This window comes from Erpetoichthys calabaricus, chromosome 2, assembly GCF_900747795.2.
Source record: "Erpetoichthys calabaricus chromosome 2, fErpCal1.3, whole genome shotgun sequence".
Taxonomy (NCBI): domain Eukaryota; kingdom Metazoa; phylum Chordata; class Cladistia; order Polypteriformes; family Polypteridae; genus Erpetoichthys; species Erpetoichthys calabaricus.
Genome location: NC_041395.2, coordinates 127,272,159 through 127,287,968, shown reverse-complemented (window position 1 = coordinate 127,287,968; position 15,810 = coordinate 127,272,159). Strand labels below are relative to the sequence as shown.

At 36.8% G+C, this 15,810-nt stretch overlaps 1 protein-coding gene across 1 annotated transcript in view; it reads right to left on the bottom strand.

Annotated features, from left to right (window-relative positions):
• veph1 (ventricular zone expressed PH domain-containing 1) overlaps window positions 1-15,810 on the bottom strand; it is a 234,384-nt gene that overhangs the window by 203,148 nt on the left and 15,426 nt on the right. The window lies entirely within an intron of this gene.

Here is a 15,810-nt window from a genome sequence, read left to right as displayed (position 1 = left end):
TGAGTTTCACCACCTGTTATCTGACCTATGCTGTCATGAACTGAAAGGTCTTTCCCTGACTTTAGCGTTCTTATCTGCTAATATAAGAAAGGTTTAAGGTGTAATACCTGTTTGTTCTTTTATTTACTAGATTAAGCTTGGTCCATCACAACACCAATTGGAAACACTATGCTAATAAAAATAAATACTCCAGACAGAAGATGGTTATTCAGAGGTATTTTAAAAAAGTTAATTTGGACGACCTTTGCTTTAGTATCAAAGAATTTTTCTAACATGTGCTCAAAGTGGGAAACATGCTGTGTAAATAAAAACGTACAGTATTACTGTCTGAGCTACACGTCTAAGACAAACTGAAAACTAAGTAATCAACATAGAACTCAGTCTTGATGTTTGCAGTGCACCATCTACCTTAATGCATTTTTAATGAATACAGTAATAAAATGCATTGCATTTGTTATTCCAACAGATAGCGCATCACATTTTTACTATTATCTGAGCTACACATCTAATACAAACTGAAATCTAATTAATCAATGTAGAACTTGGCATTACTGTTTGCAGTGCACCATCTATTCATTGAAATGCATTTTGAAATACATGCAGTAATAAAATGTACTGCATTTCTTATCCAAATAGATAGCGCATCCCAAACATTTTTAGTAACAAAATGCAATACTACAAATGTTTGTGATGTACCATCTGTTGGAATGACAAATACAATGCATTTTACTACTATAAACGACACTGCAAATGGTTAGATACAAAGACACTTATTCTTTTATTAAGGTGGATTATAATGATTATGTAATTTTCTTCCACAGATAGTCAAATTCTTACAGTTCCTTCCTTGAAAAGTGATATTTCAGCTGAGAAGCTGTATTATAAGAAAGAATACCTCCAACGTAGAAACAAATGTAATTTTTTTTAAGGGAGAAAAACTGTCAGTGGCTTTGTTTCTCAATGTTCACTGCTCAAAAGATGCATAATGTCATTTTTACCTTTCACTTTTATTTCTCAGTATAGGGTAGAGATGGGAGGTGCCATGTAATAATAATAATAATAATTCATTACATTTATATAGCGCTTTTCTCAGTACTCAAAGTGCTATCCACACAAGGAGGAACCGGGAAGCGAACCCACAATCTTCCACAGTCTCTTTACTGCAAAGCAGCAGCACTACCACTATGTAGTAAATACCACTCAGGTATTCGGTTTGGAAACCTGTCATAACCTCAGTGAAGAATTTTTTCTAGAATAACCAAAATAAAGCAATATTATTTTGAAGCATAACTGATATGATTTACTGTTTTATGTATGGAATCAAGAGTATTGTTATCACCCTTACATGGTGAAGTGGATCCAGTGCTGAGTGTTGTGAATTACCTCCTTGTGGGATCTATTTAAAATATAATATTTGCTCCTAAAAACGTAACAGTAAAGGGCCTTGTTGGGCTATTTACAGCTTCCCCCCTTAGAAGGGATTTTTTTTTCTTGCAGTTATTTCACCTGCACAGGAGCAAAGGTAGCTGAATGCTTGAGAGCAGCTGAAAAGGGACTTGTATTCAGTGTAGCATTTCTTCAATTTTTTGTCTTTTGTCTAATTTGTGATTTTTACATGTCGAGGTTTCACTTTTATGTTTTTGTTTTAAATGTGTTTGATCTTTATTTTTCTTTTTTACTCTATAACATTTTGGCTGCACATCATCATGTGGAAATTGATCCAGTGACATCACCAGTACTTCGGATAAAAATATGTCAGGTTGTGACCTGTTCAATATCCATCCATTTCTAAACCTGCTTATCTAGGGAGTCACGGGTAAGCTGGAGCCTATCCCAGTAAGCATCAGGTGCACAATCCCTGGACAGGGTGACAGCCCATCACAGGGTGAATACACACACAATCTAGTCGTAAACTTACATGGACATGTGGAAAATGTGCAAAATACATGCAGTGAATACAAGTATCCTTGTTGCCGGGCAGAAGCACTACCACTGTACTACTGTGCCACCTCATATTCAGTATTATTCTTTGGATATTCCAAACAACTTCTTTATTCGCAATGGCTTCTTTTACAAGTATGGTCTAATGTTAAGTTCAGTTTTGGTTTTGACTTCGCTCCAATTTAAGATCTTTGGTTTTTCCAAGCCCTTTGATGGTGTCTCTCTTGCCTTGACCCTTGCTTGCTTCTTACAATGTATTTTAGTTATTGAATCTTCTCCTGAGTGTTGCTTTACCCCAACAATCCTTAGACACACTCTTTAAATGTGTAAGGGAGCAGAGAAACAAAGACATTCAGCAGGCTGGCAAGGAGGTAAGAGTACAGGAGCTTAAAGTGATCAAAAGGTTAAAATAGCTGCAGTTGTTCCCTTAAACCAGTGGTTCTCAAACTGTTGGGCGGGCCCCCCTAGGGGGGTGTGAAGTAACAAAAAGGGGGGCGTGAAGATGTGAAAAAAAGAAAACAAGAATCGAAAATATGAAAAATACATCTATTGAAATCAAAACAAATTAACTTAAACTACATTCTGATACTAGAAAAATAAATATAGTTAGATAAATGTCGATAAAAGTTAAGTAGGTATAATAAAATATGCATCTATGATATATCATTAATTAAAAAAGAACAAATTGGTATTAGTGGGCTCCTTTCAAAAAAACCTTAGGGGGGCGCGATTAAAACTGTTATGAAAACTTGAGTCGCAAATACTTAAAGGTTGAGAAATGCTGCCTTAAACTGATATTTCATTTCTTCATTTAAAACATCCATCCATCCATCCATTTTCCAACCCGCTGAATCCGAACACAGGGTCACGGGGGTCTGCTGGAGCCAATCCCAGCCAACACAGGGCACTAGGCAGGGAACCAATCCTGGGCAGGGCGCCAACCCACTGCAGGACACACACAAACACACCCACACACCAAGCACACACTAGGGCCAATTTTAGAATCGCCAATCCACCTAACCTGCATGTCTTTGGACTGTGGGAGGAAACCGGAGCGCCCGGAGGAAACCCACGCAGACACGGGGAGAACATGCAAACTCCACGCAGGGCGGACCCGGGAAGCGAACCCGGGTCTCCTAACTGCGAGGCAGCAGCGCTACCACTGCGCCACCGTGCCACCCATTTAAAACATTTTAATTTAAAAAAGGAGCAGCTTCATAATGCAAATTGTAAATAATAACAAGGCTGATACAATACAAGTCAAATTTCATGTTGAGCTCTTTGTAGATTGGTTTGAATGATTCCTGTTTCTAAAAGGCCTACATCTGCAGGAGCTGGTAGCTGATCCAGCAACTCAAACTCAAAATCAATGAACTTGTGCAGGAGGTAGGTACCCTGCATTGTAGTACAGAATTGGCATATCTAACCCAAGTATTTTTAGGGAGATAATGTGCACCCCCAGATGGTACAGGGAGTGACTACAGACCAAAGAGATAGGTGAGTTACAATTAAACATAATGGTAAGATAAGGGATGCACAGTTTTGAGGGGTATCAACTGCAGAGTTGGAAGTGTCCGACCATTTTCCGGACTCTGAAAACACCTCAAAAACAATTCCCACAAAGAAAAAGGTACTGATATTGAGCAACACAATCATTAGGGGGACTGAGGTGTAGGTTTTAACCTGAGACAGAGAGTGTCCTACAGCGTGTTGCCTCCCGGATACACAGATGGGAGACCTCCCTGGAAGGGGGATCAAATGATATATATACAGGCAGGTTGCTAGTTTTGTAACCCAAATTTAAATGGTTAGATGCCAAAGCGATCAGAAGAACTGGCAAGGTAGTCTTCACTGAAGGTCTACCTGTGCCACTTGCCATTCCAGGTGAGATTAAGGATATTAAAAAGTTTAACACATGGCTCAAATGTTGCTATAGAATAGAAGGACATATGCTTATGGGTCATTGGGGCTCCTCTGGGAACAGAAGGGAACTGTTCAACTGTGACAAGTTTCTTTTCAAACAAAAGGGCACAGATGTATTGGAGAGTTTATCAGAGGATTGTTTAAACTAAGAAATAGAGCAGGGAGCTGAAGACAGGCTAAATTTATCACTTCACGGGAGATGAACATTTACCCATTTATCCATCTCCCTAACCCACTTATCAAGCGCAAAGTGGCAAGGTAGATGAAGTCTATCCCAGCAATAAAGGGCCAATTTACAAACTCTAATTCACCAAATCTACATGTTTTTGAGCCGTGGGAGGAAACTGAAGCACACAGAGGAAATCCACACAGACATGGATAGAATATACAAATTCCACACAGGGAACACCTGGGATATGAATCCCAATCTCCTTACTACAAGGAATCAGTGTTACCACAGTGCCGCCCTCAAAAGATGAACAACTGTGTAAAAATATATACACAACTTGTTTTTCAGCCCAATGTTAAAAATGAAAAGTAAAATTAATAATACATTACTAAAATGCTTGCTTTAATGATAAACATACAAAAAATAATATGCGTGAGTTGGAATTATATGTAACTGAACATAATTATGATATAATAACAATATAATTAGTATTTACCCCAATATAGTTAGGCAAAAGACAGGCAAAAGCAGAAAATTGAGGTGGTTACCATTTATGTGATAGAGGATTTGAACACACGTCTTCTTCAATTGGATGATGAGCCATTTCTTAGTGAAGTTGTTTGGATTTGACTAGAAAGCACTAGGGACAGAAGCCTGACATTCAGAGTCTGTTATAGACCCACCTAATACTAACAAAAGTGTTTATAAAGATAATATTGTAGTCAAAGAGAACATCAATTACTCAGTTATTAACTGGGCTAATCCTACAATTGGAGCACAAGAGAATAAGCTTTTAGACATAGCCAGTGATTATATTAAAACACTAATGAGGCAGGAAGCCTGTCTGTATTCAGCATTTTGTAATAATAAGAATGGAATTCAGGGCGATTAAACCATTAGGATATTGTGACTATCACATAATACATTTCACAGTGTTTTGACAGAGTGCATATGCAGAATATGCGTATAACTGTTGACTTTAATTTTAGTAGGGTGAATTCTGAGCAGATGTGGCACAGTCTGAAAATAATAATCTGGGATAAGTTTTTAAGTATGGAGTTAGTTTAAAAACATTTTACATATAATACAGAATAAGGTTATCTCCAAATTTAGAAGCAATAAGAAATCACTGAAAACTCTGAAGTGGATAAGAAGCACTTTTTTCTTGTCCCCTGTTGGCCTCACAATGATAACCGTGTTATCCATAGTGTCCACAGTGACTTGTTTGTGACCAAAAATTTAAACCACAGTACTAAAAGCAAAACAGTTAAAATCCTTCAATATATATCAATGTAATATTTCAAAGCAATTTATTACAAAATGGGTAAATACTAAAAAAGACAATTCCATATGCTTATCTGCAATGGGTAAAATAGCATAAAAGGATGACAATTTGTAAATATTAAATGATCTAAAAGCTTAAATGTATAGTGATTAGCAAAAAAAATACTATAAGCAGTTTTTTTTCTTAACTTATGCATTTCCTCTAGTCTAGTAGTGCCCATGTGACAATAAATGAAGTCCTAGACTATTTACTTATAACCACAAAAAAGAGAATGTATGCTTGATACAGTTCTGTACAAAAGACAAAACGTCACCAAGTATATTCTGGATATCAAAAGACATGTAAAGCATAAGAAGAGGGAAACCAAAAATGTAGCACTGTATGCGATGAATGTACAAAGTCTACACTATAATTTATAAATTCTTAATGCTCTAAAAATGCAGTAGTTTTTGACTACAGGTAAAACAGCTTGCCCAGCGTTTTCTGCATTTCACTGCTTTGGATGGAATCAAGATGCCCTTCTTCTATGTTTCTGTCTCCCTCTTCATCCTTTAACTTTTAACCTTTTCCTTGATTTGACTAATACACTTTAGTATCAGAATGGCCAATCACAATGTAGCCCATTGCTTTTTGGATGTAATTAAGGAAGCTTATTGGAAATGACAAATTATATTTAAGAGCAGGAAGGGGGGGGGGGCAACTTTCCCTTAAAGGTCCAAAAGCACGCTGATATACACAGATTGTTTTTGGTATTGTGGGGTGAAGTTCTGGTATGTTCACACATACATTAATTACCAATACTCAAAAAGGTCATTTACAAACTCTAATTCACCAAATCTACATGTCTTTGAACCGTGGGAGGATTCTGAAGCACACAGAGGAAATCCACTCAGACATGGAAAGAACATACAAACTCCACATAGGGAACACCTGGGATATGAATCCCAATCTCCTTACTACAAGGAAGCAGTGTTACCGCAGTGCCGCCCTCAAAAGCATCAACAATTGTGTAAAAATATATACACAACTTGTTTTTTTAGCCCAATGTTAAAAATGAAAAGTAAAATTAATAATACATTACTAAAATGCTTGCTTTAATGGTAAACATACAAAAAAATAATATGCATGAGTTGGAATTACTGTATATGTAACTGAACATAATTATGATATAATAACAATATTAATAACATGGCCAAATAACAGAGATGGAGATAAGTATATCTTGAAGTTGTATATCTTTTTGGATAGACAGGCAAAAGCAGAAAATTGAGGCGGTTACCATTTATGTGATAGAGGATTTGAACACACATCTTCTTCAATTGGATGATGAGCCATATCTTAGTGAAGTTGTTTGGATTTGACTAGAAAGCACTAGGAACAGAAGCCTGACATTCAGAGTCTGTTACTGATCCACCTAATACTAACAAAAGTGTCTCAAAAATACACTTAAAAGGTAAGAAAGCAGAATTGCTGGTAACGAGTAATAGTGAGCACCTACCCATTTCAAGCACTGGTTTATAGGTTTATAAGGTCACTAATTTCATGTGTAGAGAATTTAAATTCTTACTTGAATGCACTAATCATCATGCAATACATTACCACTCGCTGGTGTTATAATTAGTGAATATAATCTGTTTATCTCAAAACTTTCATCTTAACTGAAAACATTTCAGAACACATTTGCAATTTGAGCACTGACTGAGTTTATGCCCCCTTATAAAACAAATTTTTGTCTATTATTTAATTTATTACATGAATGCTAAAGCAGTCCTACAGTATTGGTATAAATATTGTCTGTCCCCTTCTAAAATGACCCCGTTCTGCTTGGCCAAGGCTCACTTAAACTACACATGCATTATGTATTCAGACAGCATACAAAAGTGAAACATCAAATCATGTTTTGAAACTTATCCAGCTGTGGGGCACAGAGAGCTATGGACTAGACGCCTGTATCTTGGACAATGTACAATGTTCACCTCCATCAGAACCAGTATCAACACCAGCAGGACTTTGAGCACATTCACAGCAGAGAAAAATACAGAAGTTCTCAAAGGAGATGCAGTGAATTACCCCCATGTCATGTTAATGAGCGGATTACAGTTAAAAATAACAGACTTCAGATTTTTCACTACACCAGCACTTCCCAGTTTGTGCTTTGCAAATAGCAGTGAAGTGGCACATCGCAGTTTGACCCCAAACAGAATACCCCAGTTCTCCAAGTATTTAATCTATTTTACCACCAAGTTCCCCATCCTGTAACTCCATTCTTTGAAGTATGTGTACATAACCAAACTCAACAATTCAATCCAGCTTGAATTTGTATGCATTTTATAGTGCATCCTGAAGAGTTAGAAGAAGTCAATAAAACGGAGTATTACATCACAAGCCAAATAATCATTTAGAAATATCTGGCTTGCTATAGGAAGCAACTTGCTAACCATGACTCTTTTGAGTTTTGCCAAACTTCCCTTCATCCACTTCACAGCTCATTTTCCATGCAGCTTGCTACCCAGTCTCTTTTACCTGAGCAGGGCTCATGGTCTTCTTCACTTGCCAGCAGACACATTTTTCTACAAGATTACAACTGAAGGTTGTTCAGTACTGCTCTTCTGTGGTATTTATTTAAATGAACTGCAAGCCCCATTACTCAGTGCAATCACAGAGACAAAAAACAGGTGGAGTAATTAAGAATAGTTCACTCAATATAGCAGTATTACAGACAAATACAGTATCAACAAATAAAAAACATGGGTTGGCTAATTTTGTTTTATATAACATTACCAAATTTCAATCAAAATCAGTCATGCATTTTTGAGATTTTGGGACATTTCATTTTTCTATTGGGGGGGGGGGGAGGGTTACCCCTAAATAGTGATATATCGAGTTACCTCTTATCGAGTATGAAAAAGTAAGTAAATAAACTAATATTACAAACAATATTTTTTTATTGTTTTACCCTCGTGCTTATTTGTTTCTCATTTTTTTAAACAATGTTACAGACATTAATTCCAATAATTTAAATTTCTCTAACCAAAATTCTTACAAACTAAAGGTGTGCCATACAGGACTTTGCTATGTCTATAGGTAAAGAGCAGTGACTGCTACTTAACATTGCTGCTATCACCCTCTGAACTTCCATTTTTACTTGCTCATGAATAACATACTATTTAATGTTCAACTTATTCTGTTTTTCTTCTCGGTACTCAAATGTGGCACTTGGTGCCACGGCCCACCTGCCAAGTTGTTTTGCCTGCCTAAGGAAAAGTCATCCCAGATGGAGGATCGCAGGAATCGTGGGAAAGAGGGGTCCTTTCATCAGATTGGCTGGCCCAGCACTGTTTCAGCCGTGGAATGGCCAAATGGGGGAGACAGCTTGAAGGATGAGGTCTCCAGGACTCTACACAAATCCAAATCTTATTATGGGATATATCATCTACTGTTAAATTCTACTCTGTACTTCTAAAATTTATATTTTTTATTTCTTACTATATTGAGGAATTGTTCTGTTCTCTGTACTGCAATTGTATTGTATTGACCCCCTTCTTTTGACACTCACTGCACGCCCAACCTACCTGGAAAGGGGTCTCTCTTTGAACTGCCTTTCCCAAGGTTTCTTCCATTTTTTTACCTACAAGGTTTTTTTTGGGAGTTTTTCCTTGTCTTCTTAGAGAGTCAAGGCTGGGGGGCTGTCAAGAGGCAGGGCCTGTTAAAGCTCATTGCGGCACTTCCTGTGTGATTTTGGGCTATACAAAAATAAACTGTATTGTATTGTATTGTAACTGTGGGCATCTGAAGTTTAAGATCTAATGGAAATACTAACAACAAAAGAAACAAAATGCAAAAACATAACGTTTGACAGATCAAGTGACAAATTGTAGAACAGAAAACACAAAAAACTTTCAGTACAAACTGTATACTTCGCAAAGTCCAGACCTGCAAACAAAACAGTTACTGAAATACACTAAAAGTTGCTTACATCAGCCAAAAATTTTAAAGCTGATTAAAAGTTTAAGTTAAACTAGGGGGCTTGCACCCTGCTCGTTTTGCTCGCCAACCCTGAGAGGTGGGCGCCAAGCATCCACTATCTCGCAGCTGGGCTACACAAAGGCCATCAGGGTGCCCCTCCATCCAAAGAAAGCGATTGTATTTAAAGAGATAGTGTATAGAGATAGTGTATAGAAGAATATGGGGGGTGTGGAAGGAAGACGGTTTGGTCCTTAGTTATAGATAGATACATAGAAAATCTGTTACTTGAATATTTTACTACAACTGTCAATTTTAAATACCAATGAATAGTAAAACATAGTAAAAAGTAAAAGTAAAAAGGTAAAAGTAAAATAAATATAACATAAAACATAATAAACAATAAATAAAAAATTAAATTACATTAATGCCTCATCAAAAACAATATTATGAATTACTTTATCCTCTAACTTACATTCTATAAACGTTGCTTTTTTGCACTTCTGTTTGGATATTGATCAGGATATTTTTCTCTTTTTTGTTTATTGGATGATTCTCTTTGTACTTGATTTTTATTATATACAGCTCTTTTTTGCTCATTTTCTTTTTTTCCACGTTCATTATTAGTTCTTGACACTCTTTTTCTATTGTGATCTAAAATTCAACATTCTTGAATAGATAATTTGCTTTTCTGCCTTGCCATTATAACTGAATGCATTGAAGGGCGAGTTAACACTCAAGAGTGTCACGGGGTGGTACAAAGATAGGATGTGCGCAGTAGGAGTAATGATGATTGGGCGAGCAGTGTGGGGGGTGTGGTCAAGGCTGAATAACACGGACACGGAAAACTTTTTTAATACAACAGAGAGATATGGGTAGCTAAGAACAAAATCATTGACAAAGTAAGAGCTTTTTCCCCTAGCACAATTGATTAATATACTGTTAAAGATTAAAAGTCACTGAAACTCAAGCTTAATATCCTGTTAATAGTTGGTTCAGATTGCCATCTTGTCAACATAGCCTGGCTGCAAAGCTTCAGTGACATCAGTGATATCAGTCAGGAGACTCTGCTGGAGGTCTATAGCCAGACAGTTCTCAATTTGCTGGCTGCTACAATACAATAATATTTCCTTGGGATGATACTAGAGTGCTGAGGGCTGGAGCAGCCACTGAGGGGTCTACCACGTTTTGTAGTTGAAGTTTTGTAGGAACATTTGCCATTCATTTCTTAAATTCATATTATGAAAATATTAAGTTGTCAAACTTAACAAGGTAAGTTTTAAACTGTAACACTGTGTGACAGAAATATTATACTATATATATTAAATTGTGATGTTGTAATTATGGATACTAGCTGTTTAAACGCATACCCAATCTAATTAGTTTTAAGGAGACTTCTGCTATGGTACAAATGCAGGAATAATAAATTATCTTTAATTATTGAAATTGACCAGCTGTTAGTTAATAATACTTAAGTGTGTAATGACATTTTTTTTATTAATGCTGAGCATCCATATTCGCCTTTTCATGTACACATAGCCCTGTTCCAAGATTTTCCACTTCAGACCTCCAACCACAGGTCCCTGAATGACATCACAGGATCCTGAGGGGTCGGCGCTGGAGGTCTTCAGCCAGACTCTTCTCTGCTTTAAGTCTGCAGTGCTAAAAGTTTAAAGCAGGGTCACTAAAACTCTGAGCCAGCATTATGTTAATTCACTGAATATAATTTAAAGTTATAGTAATTGATTTAATTCACTCCACAAAATCTTTTATTTTCTGAGCTGGCACAATATAATATTTTAACAAATCTCAAGCAGGCATGGTAGTGTAGTTGTTTGAGTTACTGCATCACAGATCAAAAAGACAGTGTTCAACTTCTAGCCTAGCCACGTTCTTAACCTAGCCAACTTCCTAGTCAGGGTATTTAATGATGGGCACATCACAGCATATCAACTGCCTTCTCTCCACTCTCTCTACTTTCTCTCTGGCTTCAAGTCTTTCCCCTTCCAACACAGCTCTCATATATAACTGGTCTACAGATCCTCTAAGAGACTAATTGAATATATTCCCCATATGTTACATGGTCTCTTTATTTTGACTATTGTTATCACAAAAGACATATGGCACACTACAAGGGGTCTAAGGAAAAGTTAACAATATTGCTCTGTGTTAACACATGTTGTGCACAGCAGTTACCATAAAAGCGCTAGCCACCAAACCCAAATCCAGCCTCAAACTGTGGTTTTCATTACCCCTTCTGTGTACCTCATCCTCTCTGTCGAGATCCCAAGGATTTATTGGGATTGATGGAAATCTTGTTTATCCACGGAAAGAAAAAGACTAACAATGCTTGCCTCACTGAATCAGAACCCTCCTCTGTTGAAAAAACTTTCTATTTCCACCACAAGCTGAAATTTTCTTTACATTCTAGGTTCTGTCACATTATTCAATATCACTGAAACGTGCACTGACAACATGTTTTTTTTTTGTTGTTGGACCCACCATCTGTCACTAGCCTTATGAAAAAGTCTTTAATGAAAAAGGTCTCTCAGTAGAAAGTATCACTGATATCTCCCATAGGTTAATAATGTATACAAATATATAAAATCACCAATTGGTGATCAATTAATACAGAACAACAACAACAACATTTATTTATATAGCACATTTTCATAAGAATAATGTAGCTCAAAGTGCTTTACATGATGAAGAAAGAGAAAATAAGAATTATAATAAGAGAACACTAATTAACATAGAAAAAAAGTAAGGTCCGATGGCCAGGGAGGACAGAAAAAACAAAAAAAACTGCAGACGGCTGGAGAAAAAATAACATCTGCAGGGGTTCCAGGCCACGAGACCACCTAGCCCCCTCTAGGCATTCTACCTAACATAAATGACCTCAATAAGTCCTCATTGTATTCAGGGTTCTCATGGAAGGACTTGATGATAAAGGTGATGATGATCTGGATCTTTGCCTTCTTGTTACACATAGAGAAATGGAGGCTTAAGGGACACCTATTAAGTATGCAAGGGCCACAGAGTTAGCTTTTAGGTATTCCTATTAATTAGATCACCATTCTAGAAATGCATTGCAGATATTTACTTAACTGAACTAAGATATCTACTTGTTTGTGGCAAAGTTTCATATTACCTGTTGATAGAAGCAAGGCAATGAAACTAGTTCATTTCATAACACGCTGTAACATAATACAACATTCTCAAACCAACATAATCTAACTTAGGGTCATAGGGAGCTGAAACCTATACTGGCAGCGCTGAATAAAAGGAAGTAGGTGACCCTAGTTGGGCACATTGTCCCTTACTGGGCCCTTTTACACATGCACACCCACACTTTCACTCACCCATGACCAATTTGGAATTGCCAATTAAAATACCAAAAAACACAATAATGGCCATGTTTACTTAAAAATGAATGATTCACAGCCAAACTTCCCATTTATGCCCACTTTAAGAGCCTCATAAAGTAACAGTCACTCAAACTACAGTAGCTGTGGCTATAATTCATGGTCACTCTTCCAGTGTTCCGTTTGTCTTCCACTGAGCTGTGATGTGTTCCTCTCAGTGATCCAACCTTATCTTCTGGGAGGCTCTATTTACTGTATCTAATATCTCAGCCTGTCTATTTGAGACTTCTCGGGCTTATAAAATAAAACATGAATGTTCCAGGGGTATTTGGAATGGAAAGCTCAGAGTACCTGTGTGACATTTCACTGTAAGTCATCCATCTAGCTGTACTTATCTTCAGAGTAATATGCTGGCTACTACAGTGTAGCTTTCACTCATAACTACCTGCTCATTGATACAGTGGTATGTACTGTATGTGTGCTCATCAACACTTGTCAATGACCTTTACTGTATATGTGCTCCATCAATCGCACAAGCAACTACAGGAAAAATAGTGATTTGCATGAATACAGCTTACTTTAATATTAACTCACTTGGAGTAGTGGGGAAATGCATAAATGTGCGCATTACCGCACATGTTATATAGCCGTTCAATGTTTGGTGAAAATTCAAGAAATGGTTGGTTGAGACATACACAGATTATCACTATTGCAAAGCTGCACTTTCCTTGTGACCAAAATGTTATAAACACTTTGTTTCGTCTGACAGTGCATGGCTTCACCATATAGTTGGATCGATCACATAATGAACAAGATTTCTTACAAATATTGTTCTATCTCTGTCAGTGTCAGATCGATATCTTTTTATGAGTTCATTGTTATCCAGCATTTCTAAAACAGTCAGCATCTCCCAGAATGTGCATGTTGATATCAGACTGAATGTCATCTTTGCGTAGCTTCTAGTGAGTTAGAGCAGCTCACAAGCTCTCTTAAATCATGTTGAAATTAGGGGTAGTTTCTTAAATTAGGAAAATTGATAAAATTCCATTACTCCTACGCCTAAGAGTAGGGCCAAATCTACAACAGTCTAGAGATTTTTGAGCCAGTTAGGACCATTTATCTGCTCTGAGACACTTGATGAATACAGGAACTGATCTCTCTAACACCAGCTATAGTTCTCAGCTGATTCTTGGAGATTCCCAGGATGTTTTGGGCCAAATGTGAGATATAATTTCTTAAGCACTTTCACTCCTCTGAGTAAGATTTATAGGTCTGCCAGCCCTCCGAGTAAGATTTCTAGGTAAACTGGGGGCTAGATATTCTTTTCCGTGAGAGGATCATGAACTAAGACCTAAAGATATAGATTGATATACCAGCCATGTCATGCTTAACTGGGAAAATGTCCAGTGCATATCTGATATCATCATTTACAACATCAACAACATCAGCCTTCAGCAGTACAGGTGCTCTCCAAGCCTCAAATGTATATTGATATTTTATCTATGAAAATCTCAAACAGGAAATAAGACAAGGCATTGCCTTAAGGAGTCCCAATACTTAATGCCAAGTATGTAAACAATACTCAAATTACGTAATTGAACAAATAGCACACAGAAGAAGCTCTGGAATTCCAAACAGTTGCTGTACACCCTACAAGATACTACGGCATATCTGGGCATAGTTATTGCATGTCAAAAAACTTGTGAAATCAGGTCTTGAAAAATTAAATGGCAGCTCAAATATTGTTGCAAAGACCAACAGCTGGTTTACTGCTTCTCAAGCAGGGTAGGATTTACATTGTTCCACCTTGTTCTGATATTTGACTGTAGGCCAAATTGTCTGGTCTCTTACCCCAAGACAAGGTTGTCTCAGGTGTATTAAAAGTGTGAACCATCGTAACTTCACTTTTGCAATTTTCTGCAACCCTGAATTACAGAAAATGAATGATTAGCTAGACTGAAAGAACACTGGTATAGAAAAATGGACTGATCAATAAATTAATATTATTGCCTCTTCCATTTATAATTATTTGCTTAGGGTTTATTTATCCTTCATCAGCAAAGGCATTTGGATTTTCTGTTTTTTTGTGCATCTGTCAACTAATCTCTCATAAGAACATGAGCACATAAGATGTTTGACAAATGAAATAAGGTCATTCAGTCCATCATAGATGGAGTGGTGGCTGTGAGGCTAGGGATCTGCACTGGCAATCGGAAGGTTGCCGGTTCGAATCCCGTAAAAATGCCAAAAGGGACTCTGCTCTGTTGGGCCCTTGAGCAAGGCCCTTAACCTGCAATTGCTAAGTGCTTTGAGTAGTGAGAAAAGCGCTATATAAATGCAAAGAATTATTATTATCAAGCTTGTTTGTTTAGCTAATAGTTACTACAATACCTCATCTAGATTGTTTTTAGAGGTCATCAAGGTTTCTATTTCAGCTACATGAATTTCGTTTATTTTAGATTTCCCCAAGTCTTTGAGTGAAAAGATGCTTCCTGACTTCCCCTTAATTTCCACCAGTGTACCTGACTGCATATTTCTCCATTTACTTTAAATAATTCTGATAGATCCACTTTATTGATGTCTTTGAGAGATGTAAAGACCTGAATTATGTCTCATAAACAATTCGCTGCTCCTCTCCTCTTTACAGCTACCAGTTTTGTAGATTACCACTGAAGCTAATAGTCACAATCTCATAATGAATCTTCAGTGTGGTAGGGTTTCAAAGGGTTTTCAAAAGTCTTAGTAAATTATGCTTTACTCTTGTCATCTAATGTAGTGTGCTCAAAAAGTCTAATAGATTTATTTGGCAGGATCATCATTTCATAAACCCATGCTAGCTGTTATTTATTGTATTATTTTCAAATGGGTACTTTTCTAATTTATTTGCATAATTTTGCATGAGACTTAAATAATAGTTATAGATCTGGAACTACCAGAATCAATTTTGTTTTCCTTCTTGTACATTGGAGTTTGTGGACACTAACAGGTGACCTCAAACCCAGACCAAAACTATATGGCACAAGTTGTGGTTCAAAACTAGACTCTTTTCTTTTTTATTATTATTAAACAACTTTCTTTTTTATATTACACTCAAATCCAATTACATTTTCTTCTAGCTTTTCTTATTCATCTCCACACCAGGTGAGCTTTGTTTTATTTTTCAC